Here is a 21,152-nt window from a genome sequence, read left to right on the forward strand (position 1 = left end):
CTGGGGTCTTGAGTTCAAATCCCGCCAAGGACAACATCTGCAAGAAGTTTGTATGTTCTCCCTATGTTTGTGTGGGTTTCCTCCAGTTTCGTCCCACACTCCAAGACATACTGATAGGGACCTTAGATTGTGAACCCCAATGGGGACAGTGTTGCTGATGTATTTTCTTAAAAGGTATTGGAGTTTTGACTGCTAAGAGAGAATTAAGAGACATTGAGATAGTCATGTATGTACATTTTTTCTAGCTCACACATTGCTTTCCCCAGCAATCAGATGCCCACAGCTCTAAACCTCTAACACGTCACTATGACAAGCCAGAAAAGGTTTAAAATGAGACTTCATCAAATTTTTGTTCCTTAAACTGTTCTTACGCTATTGTTGCTACATTGCAAAATGTTCACATGTTTGCCCCATGCAAACCATATGTGAACTGTGGTGAAACAACATGACATGAAATGACAACATTGAATTTAAAACTTCAATCATAACCCGAACTAGACCCTTTATTTAATTTAGACCCCAGAATAGAAACCCTTAATTATTCAGATCACTGTTCAGAAAACTCCCCAACCCGCTCCAAAAATGCCAGACAATGATACACACTGATGAGCAAAAGGGTAACAGTGTTTGAACTTGACTTTCAGGCTCCATATCTCACCATCCACTACAGATTCGAACTTGAGACTACCTTCATTTCATAGACAATTATCTTGGCTATCTCATACATCAATTTGGTTTGCAACTATTTAGCATATGATTAGTTATGCAGATTCTTGTATTCTCCCTGCATTGTTACTGTTTTACTCCTAAAAATCTAAATTTTATTTTTATTATTTTGTTAGTATTTTGTAAATCTGTCTTTCACTTTCAAAACTGCTGGAATTCTTCTGGTCATGCTCTCAATCAGATTTAACACTAGAAGTCCCAGAGAGGGGTCATTTAACATTTCTACCTTTGGAACCAAGAGCTCGAAATTTCTGAGACTTCTAGTGCTAAGCATATCTTGACCGAAATCTGATCCCAGGTCTCTTCTACATATTCCCAATGTTGGTGTATACTGGTCGACTCATTTAGGTATCTATACAGTTTTTTCTTCAACTCTACCCACAAGTGTTCCGTTGGGTTGAGATCTGGGGACTGTAGGGGCCAATCCAGCACCTCTACTTCATTGTCATTGAACCATTTCTTCCCAATCTCGATGTATGCTTCAGGTCATTGTCCTGCTGGAACGCTATGTCGTAGTTTTTATACTCATAGTGCTCAAATGTATGAAGTATATCATCTTGTAGGATACTCACGTGTAACTCAGCATTGAGACCACCATCGATCCTCGTCAAGTCTGCAACACCTTTGGCTGGGAAACAACCCCATATTGTCTATGTGGCGCCCTGGACAAACCAGGTCGTCACAGAACAACACCAACACACCCCACACCCCGGTTAGGCACACCAAAGCCAAACACAAAATCCTTGTTCCCTTCCTCCAGGGGCTGATGTCCACAGCAGGGGGTGGGCCAGGCGGTTGGTCCCGCCCACCGAGGAGTTCACAGTCCTGGAGGCGGGAAAAGGAAGTGGGGCAGATAGAGTTTGAGGTGGAAGTGAGAGGAAGAAAAGTGGTAGAGGAGCAGTCTGAAGGGTGTGTGGCCCGGACGGTACAGCAAGGTTGGCAGACGGTGGTGACCGTCTGCAGGAGAGGCCGATTGGAGCGAACCGAAAGGACCGTGGACGGGCGGTGGCCCGGCGGTACCGGACCGGCGAGCAAAGAGAAGCCAGCACCATCCGGCAGGGCTTACGGACCCCGACAAGGCTAGGAGTCGCCGTCCAATTTGTCAAATCCGTTAGCGAAGGGAACCTCCTGGGTTTCCTAGCAGTCAAGTCCCGATAGAAGGCGACAGCTCAAACCGTGTAGGGAAACACAGTCACCGCCAAGGCTAAAGTTCCCAGGGCCAGAGCCTGCGGGCAAAAGGGGCTCCCTCAGCATCCATCCAAGCTGGGGAGCGGGTTACCGGTGGGAACCCATTGGAACCGTACACACTACACAGGTGCAGGGAAAGGCAGTCACCATCAACCTACCGGGAGCAGAAACCACCGCAGTCGTCAGTGGGTCCCGTCCATCCAGCCGTGTGTTTTACCAAGGACTGTGTCTTCGTGATTGGCTGAGTGAGTACTACCGTGCCGTGCGGCACAGCGCTGCCCCCGTGACCCTGCACCTCACCAGGCCCCGTAATCCGCCTGCCATCCATCCCTACCATCCCCACCGGGCCCCAGGACAACCAACCCCCTACCCACGGAGGGGAGAACCAACATCCAAGCTGCTCCCAGTCATCGCTCCCGGGATTCCCGTCCAGAGCAGCGGTGGTGTCACAACCTCACCACAACCGTGGGTGGCGTCACGGACAATGAATCCCCAGAACCATTCCCCTTTTCACTCACGGGCGAGGAACGCCGCTCGAGTCCCCGGGATCTGGCCCACCGCTCGAGCCACCACCGAGCAGCAGTAGCAGCAGCCGGACCCGAGCAGTGGGAGAGCGCAGCGCCCCCTCCTCCGCCCGCGACATCTACTTTTCATACTTTTTTGTAAGCTCAAGCCGACGTGGGGTGTTATTACAAGAAAGGAAACAGAATGGGGCATTACTATATGATGCGCACTAGATGGGGCATTACTACGAGATGGGGACCAGGATGGGGCATTACTGCAAGAAGGGAATCAGGATGGGGACATTACAACAAGAAGGGCACCAGGTTGGGGATATTGCTACAAGAAGGGGGACTAGGATCGGGCATTACTTCAAGAAGCGGACCAGGATGGAATATTAGTGCAAGATGGAGACCAGCATGGGGCATTACTACAAGAAGGGGACCATGGGGCATTACAACAAGAAGGGCACCACAATGGGGCATTAATACAAGATGGGGAGCAGGATGGGCATTACTGCAAGAAGGGGAGCAGGATGAGGACTTTACAACAAAAAGGGGACCAGGTTAGGGATATTACTACAAAAAGGTGACCAGGATGGGCACATTACAACAATAGACAAGGATTGGGCATTATAAAAAGATGAGGACCAGGATGAGGCACAATACTAGAAGAAGGGGACCAGGATGGGGGAGATTACTACAACATGAGGCACAGGATGGGGGCATAATTATAAGATGGGCACATTTACTACAAGATGTTAGCTAACATTACTATATGATGAAAATTGAAAAATGATATTACTTATAAAAAGGGGCTTCAATGTAAAAAAAATCAAAAGACAGTATGAATTTTTCTTTACTGTTAAACTTGCTATACATATTTACTAAAATAAACAAAAAAGTGCACTTTAGTTATAACCACACTCGTAACTACCGAAGCTATAAAGTTGTACTATAAACCATATGATGACTGCAGTTTAAAAAAATAAAATAAACAAATGAAAAATGTTCAAAACGTATATACAAAAAAAATGGTATCCCTAAAAATGGCACTTTGACTTGTAAAGAATGCAGCACCCTAAATTCTATTTTTATTTTCTGTGCGGCCCATATACCCAGCTGAGTTTGAGACCCCTGGCATAACAGCCACTTTTACGAAGTCACTACACTGGAGCTCTGTTTATAAGTTTCTGAATTAGCATGTGGTGATTAGCGATGGCATTAAATAGGCCCTTTTTGAATCTTTGTGGCTATGCCTCTATGAACATACAACCTACTACCTAAATGGTAACTCTTTACTTTCACCTCTGATCAAAATGCTAACACCCCAACTGATCTGTTAAAACAGAGCTGCAAAATAGTGATGTAAATGCACTGTGTCACTCACTGCTTCCCTAGGACACAGTGCGCAGCGGCATCGTGATAGCATCTAATACCATCATGTGGAACCACCCACAGAGCTGTGTATCTAATACCCTTCATCTGTGATACTCCCAGAGCCAGGTATCTAATGCCCATCATCTGTGATACTTCCCAGTTGTTTATCTAATACCATCATGTGATACCCCGTAGAGCAGGGGTCTCAAACTCGGCTGGGTGTATGGGTCGCACAGAGGAAAAAAAATAATTTGGGGCGCCGCATTCTTTGCAGAACAAAGTGACATTTTTATTGTTACCATCTAATATATAAAGCTGAATGTGTGTATGTGTGTGTGCATGTATGTGTGTATGTCCGGGATTGGCATCTGCACCGTCGCAGCTACAGCCACAAAATTTTGCACAATCACATGTCTGGACCCAGAGAGCGTCATAGGCTATGTTTTGAGGGGAAATTTTAACCCCGCTCTTTACAGTTATTCGCCAAAAAGCCTGCCTCCATTAAAGCGAATGGAGCTGGGAGCCACAGTACAGCCAGAACTTCAGAAGAATGCGCAGCCACGCCCTTATATGGAATGCTGGCGTGTCACAATGCAGCCAGGGAAAGAGACAGACACAGACAGGGAAAGAGGCAGACACAAACAGGGTAAGAAACAGACATAGACAGGGTAAGAGACAGACACAAAGAGACAGACACAGACAAAGAGACAGACTTACAGGGAAAGAGAGGGAAAGAGAGAGACAGGTTAAGAGACAGACACAGACAAAGAGACAGAGACAGACACAGGGAAAGAGCGGGAAAGAGACAGACAGGGTAAGAGACAGCCAAAGACAGGTAAAGAGACAGACAGAGACAGACACAGGGAAACAGACAGACAGGGAAAGAGGGAAAGAGACAAACAGGGAAAGAGACAGACAGGGAAAGAGAGGGAAAGAGACAGACAGGGTAAGAGACAAAGACAGGTAAAGAGACAGACACAGGGAATCAGACAGACAGGGAAAGAGAGGGAAAGAGACAGACAGTAATACTTATATATGTTCTGAGGATTTCGATAGCGTAGGGCAATGACAATCAGAGACGAGTTCTTGGTACAAGATATTTTATAATATGTAACCACGGAAGATACACAACGGAAAACACAGCGGTACAAATACACACAATACCTTCCCGAAACGGAGCGAAGGGAATTCCCGGGGCCACGCACCGGACTCCCCCAGGGAGACCACCAGAGCGAACCCCTATACAGGGACTGTCCGGCAATCACCCCGGAAGGCCTAAATGCGCAGCAGCCGGGACACAAGGGGCAAGCGGTAAATGTCCAGGAGTGTCCGTACGGGATGAATGTCCAGAGTGGTTACGAACCAGAGAGAACCGGGCAGAGTGCTGACCGAAGATGGCAGACGGAATCCGGGCACAGCTTGAGAAACCGGGTAAGGTCCAGAGTCGGTCGGTCGGTAGTCTTTAGGAGGATCCAAAGGCAAACAGGATTAGCAGCAGCAAAGCAGGAGCACACAGCAAGCAGTATACTCAGGCACTGGACTAGGCTTAGAGGCGGCCTTTTAAGCAGCTGGACAGGAAGTAGGGCAACAGAACAGTAAACTCCATGTTTACCGAGGGCAAGCTCATTCAAAAGAGAACTGGAAAACCTGGAAACCTGACATTACTCCCCCCCCCAGAGACGGCCTCAGGACGGATCAGGGCCTGGCTTGTCCGGGAAACGTTGATGAAACTGAGCAATCTTCCGGGGCGCCCGAATGTTACCCACCGGTTCCCAGGAATCGTCCTCGGGGGCGTACCCCTGCCAACGTACCAGATACTGAAGCCGACGACGATGGAGCCGGGAGTCAATAATGTCCTCAACCACGAACTGCTCCTCGCCGTCGACCATCACAGGCGGAGGAGGAGGCACAACACGACCATGAAACGTATTAGGGGAAACGGGTTTGAGGAGAGACACATGAAAAACCGGGTGTACCTTTAGATGGTGCGGTAACCGTAGCCGACAGGCCACAGGGCTCACGATCCCGGTGATCTTAAACGGACCGATGAATTTTTGTCCCAGCTTCTGCGAAGGAACACCCAATCTCAGGTTTTTGGTGGATAACCATACAGAGTCCCCTACCTTGTACATGGGTGCCGGTTTCCGGTGAGTGTCTGCCGACCTCTTGTAACGCTCCTGGGCCGTAGCCACAGTGTCCTTTAGAACCTCCAGATTTTGTCGTAGTTCTGTCAATCTGTCCTCCACCGCTGGCACCGAAACCGCAACCGGTGACCTAGGCAAAACAGTCGGATGGTAACCCAGGTTAGCGAAAAAGGGCGTTACCTTAGTGGAGCTGCTCTGAGTGTTGTTGTATGAGAACTCCGCCAACGGAAGCATCTTCAACCAATCGTCTTGGAGATGGCTGACATAACATCGAAGGTATTGTTCCAGGGTTTGATTTGTCCGTTCGGTTTGCCCATTTGTCTGAGGATGGTATGCAGAAGACAAACAGACATCAATCTGGAGTGCCGTACAAAACCCCTTCCAGAACCTAGACGTGAACTGCACGCCCCGGTCAGAGATGATCTCGTCTGGTACCCCATGCAATCGGAATACGTTCTGGATAACCAAATCCACTGTCTCTGCGGCTGAGGGAAGACCGGTACACGGAATGAAGTGAGCAGCTTTAGTCAATCGATCCACCACCACTAAAATGGTATTGTGCCCGCCTGAGACTGGCAACTCCACAATAAAATCCATGGAGATAGACCCCCAAGGGCGAGATGGCACGGGTAACGGTTGGAGGAGTCCCGTAGGAGCCACACGAGGGACCTTGCACCGGGCACAAACCACACATGAGTGGACATAGTCCTTTACATCCTTTAAACAGGTAGGCCACCAGAAAAAACGGCTCAGAAATTCCTGCGTCTTCAGTACCCCCCTATGACCAACCAACACGGAGTCATGGACCAATTTGAGAACCCGAAGTCTTACGGCCTCCGGGACATAAATGCGTCGCTCTCTCATTCACACACCATTCCGAAGAACAAGAGTTACATCATTCGGGGGGGCAGCAAGAAATACGTCACCATCATAGGCCAGCTTGATGTCCTTCCACAAGTCCTGGTCCTGGATTACTCCAACGAAATTGGCATCCGATAACACGGTCTGAGACGGGGTTCCAGGCACGGAGTCCACGGCGTGGATTCGGGACAAGGCATCGGCTTTCCCATTACGTGAACCTGGACGGTATGTAACGATAAAATTGAATTGGTTAAGAAATAGGCTCCAACGGGCTCCCTGTAAGTGGTGTCTCCATTCCTTGAAAGCGGAAATAATCGCCAATAATTCCTTGTCCGCAATGTCATAGTTCCTTTCTGCAGGGGACAACCGGCGGGAAAAGAAGGCACACGGATGCAAGAGACTCTTGTCCCCGGTCCTTTGAGAAAGAATGGCCCCTAATGCATAGTCGGAAGCGTCAACCTCCACGATAAAGGGAAGTGCGGGATTCGGATGTACTAATATTGGCGCTGAGGTAAAACATACCTTGAGACGATGGAATGCTTCCTGGGCCTGGGCGGACCACACAAACTTCTGTCCTTTTTTGGTTAACAGAGTGATGGGACGAACAATCTCTGAAAAGTTACGGATAAAGCGTCGGTAAAAGTTGGCAAAACCGACAAAGCGTTGTACCTCTTTGATGTTTCCCGGTTCCGGCCAGTCGAGAATGGCTTGTATCTTGCTAGATTCCATGTTCAGTCCCTGAGGAGAGATGACATAACCTAAGAATTGTATTTGTGAGCAGTGGAACTCGCATTTCTCCAGTTTAATGTACAGGTGGTTTTCCCTCAGCCGGGTAAGTACGGTCTTAACGTGCTCCTGGTGTTCCTGTAAAGAATCAGAAAAGATTAGGATATCGTCCAGATAGATCACCATGAATTGGTCCATGATATCCCTAAAAATATCGTTAACTAGATGTTGAAATGCCGCGGGGGCGTTACAAAGTCCAAAAGGCATCACTAGGTACTCAAAATGTCCGTACCGACATCGGAACGCGGTCTTCCACTCGTCTCCGGGACGTATACGAAGCAGATTATATGCCCCACGGAGGTCTAATTTGGTGAATATTTTTGCCTGTTGGACCCTCTCCAATAGCTCAGGAATCAACGGTAACGGATACCGGTTCCGGATGGTTATCTTATTCAGTTCCCGGTAGTCAATACAGGGTCTCAGAGTCCCCTCCTTCTTTTTCACGAAAAAGATGGGTGCCCCTGCGGGTGAGGTAGACGGACGAATAAATCCCTTGACTAGGCTTTCATCAATATACTCTTTTAGTGCTTCTAGCTCAGGTGCCGCCAACGGGTAGACATGACCAAACGGAATCTCCGCCCCTGGGAGTAAGTCTATGGGGCAATCATACGGTCTATGCGGGGGAAGCCGATCAGCTTTTCTTTTGTCGCATATATCAGCGAAGTCACGGTAAACCGGGGGTAAAACAGGTACCTGTACAGTGCCCTCCGTATTTGATGTTACTGGAACCGGAACAGTTGGACAAATGGTCGGACCACTCTGCGGTGGGAAGGATATTTCTTTCGTCTCCCAATCGATGACGGGATTTGTAGACCGTAGCCACGGAATACCTAAAATAATCGGAAAATGAGGAGAAGAAATTATCATGAAAACAAGGGTCCCCTGCTGACCTGGCTTCATCACGCATTCGAGCGGTACGGTTTCCCGATCCACGGGTCCAGAGATTAACGGAGATCCGTCTACCGTCTCCATGGTAACCGGTGAGGATCTTTGCTGAGTCCGGATACCGTGTTTCCTGGCAAAGGAAGAGTCCATGAAATTTCCCCCTGCCCCAGAGTCTATCATTGCAGAGGTAGGAATTAGCTGTCCCTCCCAACGGATCTGAATGGGGAGTGAGCAATGGGTATATTTCCCCTCTGAGTCCTTCGGTGAGGTAGACATTACCGTCAAGGGAAACACCTCATCCAAGTGTCCACTTGCCTCAGAGATATCGGACTCTGCGTCCGTGTTGTCACACTCTGCCATGGCTGCTAATACCTTATTTGGGCGATTTGGACGTTTCGGGCAGTCGATCAAGAAATGGTCCGATTGACCGCAATAGAAACACAAACGCTCACGGAGCCGGTGTTCACGACGTTCATTGGTCTCTCGTTTTTGCAGAGAGTCCACTTGCATAGGTACGTCCTCGGCCTCCCGTGGCGTCCTGAGAGCGGGTTCTCTGGAAGGAAACGCAATATTGTTTACACGGTTTACAGCTGCCCATTTTTCCTGTCTACGTTCCGTCAAACGGGTATCAATGCGCACACAGTGCTGGAGAAACAGTTCAAAATCCCCTGGAGATTCGGAACGGGCTAACTCGTCCTTGATGGTACCGGACAAACCTTTTCTGAAAACAGACAATAAGGCATTGTTTCCCCAATCGGTGTCTACCACTAACCTCTTGAACTCAGTGGCATATTCAACGACAGAACGCTTTCCCTGACGTAAGGAAAGGAGAGCCGCTTCAGCGGTAGCACGGCGATTCGGATCATCAAACATTTGCGCCATTGCATTCAGAAAGTCATCCAGGTGATTCAAACGGATGTCCCGATTCTCTATCATGGGATTAGCCCAAGCCAGTGCTCGTGAGGTTAATAACATGATGATACATAACACCTTTGACCGATCAGAACGGTAATAATCAGAATGTACATCGAAAAACAGTATACATTGGTTAACAAATCCACGGAACTGACTACGATCACCATTGAAACGGAATGGGGGTAACCTAGGCATACCGGCAGTTGATACGGACGTAGTGGGGACGGCTTCCTGAGCCTCCACTCTGACTTGCAAATCCTGTATAGCCGGCCCCAGTACCTGGTGATCATGGCCCAGCTGTGCCTCCACATCTCTAAGTTTATTCTGCACCGCCTCCATCTCCTGCTGCAGGGAGTTAATCATGGAGAAGAGCTGATCTACTCGTGTCTCAGTCATTGCCCCAGCGAAATCCTCTTATGGCCTGAGTATAAAGTAATACTTATATATGTTCTGAGGATTTCGATAGCGTAGGGCAATGACAATCAGAGACGAGTTCTTGGTACAAGATATTTTATAATATGTAACCACGGAAGATATACAACGGAAAACACAGCGGTACAAATACACACAATACCTTCCCGAAACGGAGCGAAGGGAATTCCCGGGGCCACGCACCGGACTCCCCCAGGGAGACCACCAGAGCGAACCCCTATACAGGGACTGTCCGGCAATCACCCCGGAAGGCCTAAATGCGCAGCAGCCGGGACACAAGGGGCAAGCCGTAAAAGTCCAGGAGTGTCCGTACGGGATGAATGTCCAGAGTGGTTACGAACCAGAGAGAACCGGGCAGACCGAAGATGGCAGACGGAATCCGGGCACAGCTTGAGAAACCGGGTAAGGTCCAGAGTCGGTCGGTCGGTAGTCTTTAGGAGGATCCAAAGGCAAGCAGGATTAGCAGCAGCAAAGCAGGAGCACACAGCAAGCAGTATACTCAGGCACTGGACTAGGCTTAGAGGCGGCCTTTTAAGCAGCTGGACAGGAAGTAGGGCAACAGAACAGTAAACTCCATGTTTACCGATGGCAAGCTCATTCAAAAGAGAACTGGAAAACCTGGAAACCTGACACAGACAGGAAAAGAGAGGGAAAGAGACAGACAGGGAAAGCGACAGACAGGGAAAGTGACAGAGATAGATAGACAGACAGGGAAAGAGAGAGATAGATAGGGAAAGAGATTGAGACAGACGGAGAAAGAGACAGAGACAGTCAGAGACAGACAGGGAAAGAGACAGACAGACAAAGAGATAGAGAGAGAGACAGAGAGATATATACAGAGGGGGAGAGAGATATAATTACATTTATATCTATTTGTTTTGTGGTTTTTGTGTGCAGAATACATTTTTGTTAATACATTCTATTTTGTTAACAGCAGTTATTAACCCGGGCGAAGCCGGGTAGTACAGCTAGTATATAATATAATTATTTTTTTTTTACACACCTTTGGATCACTGATTTTGAACATTTTCACTTGATTATTATAGCAAATGTGCACATTCTTTGTTTAAATATAAAAATAATATATATATTTTTTTTTTACATTTTTTCCTTTCTTGTAACTAATAGTTTTACAATTAGCACTATATAGAAATTTTGACCAACATCTTTTAGTAATGTTCATCATCTTGTTGTAACATGCCCATCCTTGTCCATTTGTAGTATTGTGCCCCATCCTAGTCCCCATCCCACAGTAATGTGCTCATCCTTGTCCCCATCCTAAAGTAATGTTCCCCATCCTTGTCCCCATCTTGTAGTAATGTGCCTCATCCTTGTCCCCATGTTATAGTAATGTGCCCACCCTTATCCCCATCTTATAGTAATGTCCCCATCCTATAGTAATGTCCCCATCCTTGTCCCCATCTTATTGTAATGTGCCCATCCTGTACTAATGTGTTCATTCTTGTCCCCATCCTATAGTAATGTCCCCAATCTATAGTAATGTGTCCATCCTTTTCCCCCATCTTAGGGGTACTTTACACGCTGCGACATCGCTACCGATATATCGTCGGGGTCACGTCGTTAGTGACGCACATCCGGCGCCGGTAGCGATATCGCAGCGTGTAACACTAATGAGCGACGATCAACGATCGCAAAATCGTTCCAAAACGGTGATCGTTGACACATCGTTCATTTCCTTAATATCGCTGCTGCCACTGGCACGATGTTGTTCGTCGTTCCTGCGGCATCACACATCGCTATGTGTGACACCGCGGGAACGACGAACATCTCCTTACCTGCGTCCACCGGCAATGCGGAAGGAAGGAGGTGGGCGGGATGTTACGTCCCGCTCATCTCCGCCCCTCCGCTTCTATTGGCCGGCCGCTTAGTGACGCTGCAGTGACCTCACTATGATGCCGAACGCACCTCCCCCTTGAGGGAGGGATTGTTCGGCGGTCACAGCGACGTCGCTGACCAGGTATGTGCGTGTGACGCTGCCTTAGCGATAATGTTCGCTACGGCAGCGAGCACCAAATGTCGCACGAGTGACGGGGGTGGGAGCTATTGCACGCGACATCGCTAGCGATGTCGCAGCGTGTAAAGTACCCCTTATAGTGATGTTCCCCATCCTTGTCCCCTTGTAGAAATGTCCCCATCCTATAGTACTGTACCATCCTATAGTAATTTCCCAATCCTATAGTAATGTCCCAAGCCTTATCCCTATTCTCTAGTAATGTTTCCCATCCTTGTCCCCTTGTAGTAATGTCCCTGTCCTGTAGTACTGTGCCTATCCTATAGTAATGTACCCAGCCTTGTCCCCATTCTATAGTAATAATGTCCCCATCCAATAGTATTGTGCCCATCCTTGTAATGTCCCCATCCTATAGTAATGTCCCAATCCTATAGTAATGTCCCCAGCCTTGTCCCCATCCCATAGTAATGTGCACACTTTGTCCCCATCCTTTAGTAATGTGGGGGGCAGTGGCTATAACCTACCGATCACTCTTCTCAGACTCCACAGACGCCGGAGTGAAGCTGAGGGGGGGCAGTCTCCGGCCCCAGATCCACAGTGATTGGAGAGATCGGTCACAAGGCCGGTCTCTCCAATCAGAGCTGGGGGAGGGTGAAACAGAGGTCACCCAGCTCCAGCCAAAAATCAGTGCTACAGCTGCATTGATCATGGCTGGATTTCAATGTTTAAGCCATTTTCAATGGCTAAAACATTACAGTGGCTGTGATTGGCTGAGCGGCGTTCGTCATCCAATCACCACCCCTCCTGAGGTCAGGCAGAGGGCCTCTCCTCCCCGAATCTAAGGTATTTGCAGCGATCGCAGCCACAGGTGCCGCTATTTCGCCATGGTACCAGGGAGCCATAACGTACCCAGTACGTCATAGGTCTCTAAGGGGTTAATGTGCTGTCCTTCACACACACACACACACACACACACACACACCACACAATAAAAAAACACCATTCTTCTCACCTGTCCCACGTTCCCTCAGCTGCCTCATCTCTGCTTCTTGCTGTCTGTAGGCCGTGCCCCCAGTGACTATCTCGGCAGGTGCAGGGGCGCAGCCACTTGCAGCGATATATGTCAAATGATTGTATTGCCTGCGTGAGAGCGCAAGACCGCAAAACATTCATCTGACATAAAGCACAGACAGTGGCTGCGGCCCCTGCACCTGCTGCGATAGTCACCGAGGGCACGGGCCTGGGGGCCACACGAAGCAGCCCGAGGGGCCGCATACGGCCCGCGGGCCGCGTGTTTGAGACCCCTGCCCTAGAGCCATGTACCTAATGCTATCATATCACATCCCCAGAGGTATGTATCTAATACCCATTATCTGTGATGCCCCCCAAAGCCGTTTAGCTAATGCCCATCATCCATCATACCCCCAGAGCCATGTATCTAATAATTATCCTTTATGATATACCTGACAGCTGTGTATCTAATATACAGTGCCTACAAGTAGTATTCAACCCCCTGCAGATTTAGCAGGTTTGATAAGATGCAAAGAAGTTAGAGCCTGAAAACTTCAAACAAGAGCAGGATTTATTAACAGATGAATAAATCTTACAAACCAACAAGTTATGTTGCTCAGTAAAATTTTAATAAATTTTCAACATAAAAGTGTGGGTCAATTATTATTCAACCCCTAGGCTTAATATTTTGTGGAATAACCCTTGTTTGCAATTACAGCTAATAATCGTCTTTTATAAGACCTGATCAGGCCGGCACAGGTCTCTGGAGTTATCTTGGCCCACTCCTCCATGCAGATCTTCTCCAAGTTATCTAGGTTCTCATGTGGACTTTAATCTTGAGCTCCTTCCACAAGTTTTCAATTGGGTTAAGGTCAGGAGACTGACTAGGCCACTGCAACACCTTGATTTTTTCCCTCTTGAACCAGGCCTTGGTTTTCTTGGCTGTGTGCTTTGGGTCGTTGTCTTGTTGGAAGATGAAATGACGACCCATCTTAAGATCCTTGATGGAGGAGCGGAGGTTCTTGGCCAAAATCTCCAGGTAGGCCGTGCTATCCATCTTCCCATGGATGCGGACCAGATGGCCAGGCCCCTTGGCTGAGAAACAGCCCCACAGCATGATGCTGCCACCACCATGCTTGACTGTAGGGATGGTATTCTTGGGGTCGTATGCAGTGCCATCCAGTCTCCAAACGTCACGTGTGTAGTTGGCACCAAAGATCTCGATCTTGGTCTCATCAGACCAGAGAACCTTGAACCAGTCTGTCTCAGAGTCCTCCAAGTGATCATGAGCAAACTGTAGACGAGCCTTGACATGACGCTTTGAAAGTAAAGGTACCTTACGGGCTTGTCTGGAATGGAGACCATTGCGGTGGAGTACGTTACTTATGGTATTGACTGAAACCAATGTCCCCACTGCCATGAGATTTTCCCGGAGCTCCTTCCTTGTTGTCCTTGGGTTAGCCTTGACTCTTCGGACAAGCCTGGCCTCGGCACGGGAGGAAACTTTCAAAGGCTGTCCAGGCCGTGGAAGGCTAACAGTAGTTCCATAAGCCTTCCACTTCCGGATCATGCTCCCAACAGTGGAGACAGGTAGGCCCAACTCCTTGGAAAGGGTTTTGTACCCCTTGCCAGCCTTGTGACCCTCCACGATCTTGTCTCTGATGGCCTTGGAATGCTCCTTTGTCTTTCCCATGTTGACCAAGTATGAGTGCTGTTCACAAGTTTGGGGAGGGTCTTAATTAGTCAGAAAAGGCTGGAAAAAGAGATAATTAATCCAAACATGTGAAGCTCATTGTTCTTTGTGCTTGAAATACTTCTTAATACTTTAGGTGAACCAAACAGAATTCTGGTGGTTTGAGGGGTTGAATAATAAATGACCCTCTGAATAAACTTTTCACAATTTAAAAAAAAAAAAGAAATAACATTATTTTTTGCTGCAGTGCATTTCACACTTCCAGGCTGATCTACAGTCCAAATGTCACAATGCCAAGTTAATTCCGAATGTGTAAACCTGCTAAATCTGCAGGGGGTTGAATACTACTTGTAGGCACTGTATACTCCATTAAAAACAAATGTGAATATTTTGTAATAAATTAATACATTATTGGTTTACATTTTTTCAATTATTGATTTTTTTTTTTATTTTTTTTTTATGGCACCTTCCATGAAATCATTTATGAGCTGTAATCTTTGTATTATTCTACACACCACTATCCTCTGCATCCTGGCCCCCATCGATCTAAATCTTTCACATGTCACTATGACAAGTCAGAACAATGTTAAAACTATCGTGTGTCTTTAATACTCGTTTCTTCCTCAAAATGCTTAGTGGAAGAGATGAAGCAATGTCAGTGTGCTTAACTCATTGCTGATCTATTGCAAAATGTTCACATGCGCTTTGCCTCATAAAAACCATAGACACTCTTGGTACATGCTATAGCTATTTCCTTCATTATTTTTTAGGTGATGTTGCTGGTCTGATTTGCAAAAGTCTATTCAATGACAATATGGAATTTAAAATTTGCCTTGCTAACTTTTGTATTGCTTCCCAAAAAATAAATCCATTCATTCTAACGTTCTAGAAATTACTGCAATTAACTTTGTTTAAAAAAACAAAACTAAGAAATTGCAGACATCCTCATACCTGGATTATAGCCCAGATTAAAATGCTTTCAACTAGAGACAGCCGATCTTTACATATTAAAATGTGCCAGCTTTGAAGAATTTTCAAAAAAAATTTGATTAGCGTTGAATAAATTGACGGCCAATCTCAATACCGGAAAGCCTTTAATTGCCTGGAAGCAACGAATAACATTTGAAGGTCTCCTAGATCTGTATTGAACCACAGTGGCGTAACTAGAGTTTGATGGGCTCCAGTGCAAAGTTTGGACCTGGGCATCCCTCCACGTACACAGACATTCAGGGTACGGTATAATGACGCCAACACTCGGGGTACGGGATAATGATGCTGATACTTGTCTCTTTCCCTCAGCATCCAGGTTTCCCACGATCTAAAATCCCTCTTTCTCTGAGCCACCAACTTTCCTTTGTTCTGATATCCATCTTGTCCTTGGCACCCAGTTTCCCCATGCTCTGCTATTCATCTTTCATCAGCAACCAGCTTTCCCATATCAGAGGATGGGAAAGCTGGGTGCTGAGAGAAGATGTATAGTAGAGCATGGAAAAGCTGGGTGCTGAGGGAAAGAGCCTTTTTCCCTCAGCACAAAACTTTCCCATCCCATGCTTGTATCTTTGTCCCACTGGTATATAGTTCTCCAAATACAATAATGCCCCCCACATAGCCTTCCCTATAATATAAAGGGTCTCACATAACCATTCATATATTAGAATGTATCCCCATAGTTCTCCATGTATTATAATGCATTTCCCATAGTCCTCTATGTATAAAGTAGCCCTCATAGTCCTACAATAATTACAATGCAACTCCCATAGTCCTCCATGTATTATAATTCACCCAATAGTTCTCCATATATTATAATGCACGCCATAGTACTCCATATATTATAATGCACCCCCAAAGTCCATGTATTAGGTAGCTCCCATAGTCATCCATATATTATAATGCAGCCCCATAGACCTTCATATTGTATTATGCAGCCCCATAGTCCTCCATGTATAATGCATCCCTATAGTCTATGTATAAGGTGTCCTTCATATTGTATTATGCAGCCCCATAGTCCTCCATGTATAATGTACCCCTATAGTCCATGTATAAGGTGTTGTTCATATTGTATTATGCAGCCCCATTGTCCTCTGGGTATAATTCATCCCTATAGTCCATGTATAAGGTGTCCTTCATATTGCATTATGCAGCTCCATAGACCTCAATGTATAATGCAGCCCCATAGCCCTCCATGTATAATGCAGCCCCATAGACCTCCATGTATAATGCAGCCCCCTAGGCCTCTGGCAACCATGTACTCACTGATTTAAAAAAAAAAAAAAAAAATATAAGTGTTCACCTCTCCTCGTTCCACCGCTGCTCTGTCCTTCCCTCTCTCCTCATTTCCCCGCTGCTTTGTCCTCACCTCTCTCGTTGTTCCCCTGTTGCTCTGGTCAACGTACTCCCGTCCTGCGCTCTGTGCTCTGAATGCCTCAGCACAGCAGTTTCAAGAAGTGACATCACCGTGCTCAGCAGAGGCACAGGGGGAAAATGATGAAGCATAAAGTGGAGTGCGCCACTTTATGCTTCACCATTGCTGTGTTTGATGACGGGCGAGGGGAGCCCGGGGTCGCCGCCACTGACACTGGGCCCCCCTGACTCACGGGCTATATAGCGGCCACGTGGTCTGCCACAGAACAGGGCAGGCACCGGGCTCCTAACCTGCCGGGCCTGGTCACGATGGAGATCTCTGCGACCATGGTTGTTACTCCCCTGTTGAACCCTTTTTGAGCTTTTTAATGCACACACAGCCTATCTGGCTAAGGCAAATTGGACAGTAACTGGTGATAACCAACAGGTTATTTCACAACACCCTGCAGTGTCAGACCTTTTAGGCTACTTTAATTGTAAAAATTACCCTTTTTGGGCAGATGCCTGCTTTGCTGGTGTTATGTACGGTACATCCAATATTGGACTATTACAACAAGGAAGAGGGCAAAAGCAAACAATTCTTTTACAACACCCACACTTTTCTTATATATTACATTATTACACATCACAAATTTATGGACATCTATAGTTTGATTTATTTTCTCTTTCTGGATTGGATGGGTTGTTACCGATATCTGGTGAGAAATTCATGTCAATAGCACCTTTAGAAATATATTTTCTTATAAAATTGATGACATGTTAAATACATATTTCTCTCGCTGTGTATATATAGTAAGATGACCACTGGACACATCATTGAGGGGAGATATGTATCACAAAGTTGGTTATCCTCTGTAATGTAATCTTGGAAGATAGCTCCAGTATGTATAGTACTGAGAGGGTTAATAAGTTGATAAGGGCCAGGTTTATGAGCAGTCAGAGAAATGGGCGGGACTGACTGCTCATATTTAGTGGGAGGGGCTTGACTAAGCACCCACCACAAGCAGATACTAGGTACCACTATCAGGGAAGAGACCGGTACTGTCTGACAGGTAGAGTTTCTAGTGTAGACAGGGACCACCAGGGCGGCTGGGGCAGAAAGCACGGCCGGGACAGACAGGCAGAGTCACTAGTAAAGGTGGGACCACTGGGATAGCTGAGGCATATGGCACGGCTGGGGTGGATGTACACAGTCACTAGTAAAGCTGGTGACCAACGGGATAGCTGAGGCAGATGGCACGGCTGAACACCAGGATACAGATGAGACCGGGAGACAGGCAAGGACACAGTACAATGTAACGGGGAGCACAGTGGATAAGAGGACCTGACAACTAGCTGGCTGGGGAAGAAACCACTAATTAATAGCGTTGATTAGGCACCTCCCCTAGTGTGAGAACGCCTTCAGTACCCAGTGCCTCTCAGCAATAGGCAGCAGTGCACACACGCTCTAGGAGAGCACATACTCCAGGAAGGGTAAATCAGTGAACGGCCATGTGGAGGACTGCGGGAAAGCCACCTAGCATGGTCCGGGCTGGCCGTGGCATTGAGTGAGTGGGCGTTCCTGCAGAAAGAGGAGCAAAGGGTGCAAGGATGCCAGCGCTACAAAAGTTTAGGCAGAATTACCCATATGTACTGTATATATAATATATATATATATATATATATATATATAGAGAGAGAGAGAGAGAGAGAGAGAGAGAGATCACTCAACAAGCTTGGAAGTACACTTCCTGTGGTATGCAAGTCTTAAGGCCCCGTCACACGCAGCGATATCGCTAGTGATATCGCTAGCGAGCGTACCTGCCTCCGGCATTTGTGCGTCACGGGCAAATCGCTGCCCGTGGTGCACAATATCGTTCGGAGTCATCCCACGGACTTACCTGCCTAGCGAATGTCGCTGTGGCCGGCGAACCGCCTTCTTTCTAAGGGGGCGGTTCGTGCGGCGTAACAGCGGCGTCACTAAGCGGCCGCCCAATAGAAGCGGAGGGGTGGAGATGAGCGGCCGTAAAATCCCTCCCACCTCCTTCCTTCCTCATTGCCGGCGGCCGCAGGTAAGCTGTTGTTCGTCGTTCCCGGGGTGTCACATGTAGCGATGTGTGCTGCCTCGGGAACAACGAACAACCTGCGTCCTCAACAATCAACGATTTTTTGAAAATGAACAACGTGTCAACGATGGACAATTTGGTGAGTATTTTCCATCGTTAACGGTCGCTCGTTGGTGTCACATGCAACGGCGTCGCTAACAATGCCAGATGTGCATCACGGAATCCGTGACCCCCGCGATATATCGTTAGATACGTCAAAAATAGGACAGAGGGATATTACATGGCTCTCTCTGTTTGCAGTGTGTAAAGAGTTAAAAATAATGTTGTTATTGATGTGCTGTTATTGCAGTATATCACAGATCAATTAATTCACACTGACTGTGCTGGTACAGCACCTCCTTGTCACTTAAATCTTGGGATTATTATTAAGAGAGTCAGACTAAAGGGTGCTTTACACGCTGCGACATCGCTAGCCGAAGCTAGCGATGGCGAGCGTGATAGCACCCGCCCCTATCGTTATGCCGATATTTTGTGATCGCTGCCGCAGTGAACATTATCGCTACGGCAGCGTCACACGCACTTACCTGGTCGTCGTCGTCACTGTGACTGCCGAACAATCTCTCCCTCAAGGGGGAGGGACGTTCGGCATCACAGCAACGTCACCGCGACGTCACTAAGCGGCCGGCCAATCAAAGCGGAGGGGCGGAGATGAGCGGGACGAACATCCTGCCCACCTCCTTCCTTCCTCATTGCTGGCGTGTGGCAGGTAAGGAGAGGTTCCTCGTTCCTGCGGCGTCACACGTAGAGATGTGTGCTGCCGCAGGAACGAGGAACAAATTTGCCCACGCGACAGCAGCGATATTTGAGAGTGGACCCCCATGTCAATGAGGAGCGATTTTGGACATTTTTACAACGATCCAAAATCGCTCCTAGGAGTCACACACAACGAGATCGCTACAGCGGCCGGATTTGCGTTACAAAATCCATGACCCCAACGAGATCGCTATAGCGATCTCGTAGCGTGTAAAGCCCGCTTAACTCACATTTTCAGTGTGCTTCAGTATTGCATTCACACCATAAAACAATCCTTTTTCTGACTCTATGTGTAATGAGCTGTGGGTTCTCTGACCTTCTTCAGCGGATTGATGGTCTCATTGTGCACAATAATACTGTACTCTAAATGGGGCGAAAGACCAAATTACAAATACAAAAGTTGTTGTGCATGAAATTGTTTATGTGAGCGAAAAACATTATTGTTGCTCACTTAGTGATTGTGCATTGATTAATTATTTGTTCCATTATGCATTGTAAATGGACATTGTTTGCTCGATTCAGTGTGAATATGGGAAATGATGTTTGATTAAATGTTGATTAAATGTTGGAATATAAACAATTTCTTTATACAATCATTGTGAAGTGTAAAAGCTTGTCTGTTGTAGTGTACAAATCTTTAATTCTGGTCATAACATTAATCACTTGTGCAATTATGGTTCCTCTAAATGGACCTCTATGCTAAGCATTAATATTGTCTTCACATATTTTTTACAAAAAGTGTTACTACTTGTTTTTTGCGCTTTAAGTCTAGTTATGTTACTTTTAATAGGCAGTTTAACACATCACATAAATACATGGGTGAACAAGAGCCCAAGACTAAAGGGGCCGACTTTCTCCTCCAAATCAGCAAGCAGCTTCTGTCACAGACACATTATTGGACGGTAGAGGTCCACATGCAGCAACTGGAGAATAATGTAATTTAATGTTTTTTATGGCATTTCCACAAGACATACCGTACATGTCAGATATATTGGGTGCCACTTCTGGGACCATCACCTATAAGGAAATTTGTACTTCTCATTTCACTATCTAGTAAACAAAAGTGGCTGTTGCCATGTATATGACCGGAGCTGAAACACAATGGTGGCCAAGTAGTCATTCCATTTCTGATTCCAAATCTGAGCGCAGATTTCTCAACTTATCAGTGATATAGCATTTCTGTGATATTTTCTATTTCTGAAATCTTTACATTAGGGTAGTACTATAATAAAAAGGTTACTTGCTAGACTTTGGAACCATGTATTAACTAGCCACACTGAAATAGAGGAAAATCCAGCAACCGCCAAAAATACTGTATGTAAAACTTAAAATTTATTTGTAATCCATTAAAAACAGAAAAGAAATAAAAGATACCTGGAATAGACACATGGCCTTTTTGATTGTGGCTATCTCCAATTCTGGATCCGGCCCGGTGCCTCC

The sequence above is a fragment of the Anomaloglossus baeobatrachus genome, chromosome 2, assembly GCF_048569485.1.
Source record: "Anomaloglossus baeobatrachus isolate aAnoBae1 chromosome 2, aAnoBae1.hap1, whole genome shotgun sequence".
NCBI classification, from domain to species: Eukaryota; Metazoa; Chordata; class Amphibia; order Anura; family Aromobatidae; genus Anomaloglossus; species Anomaloglossus baeobatrachus.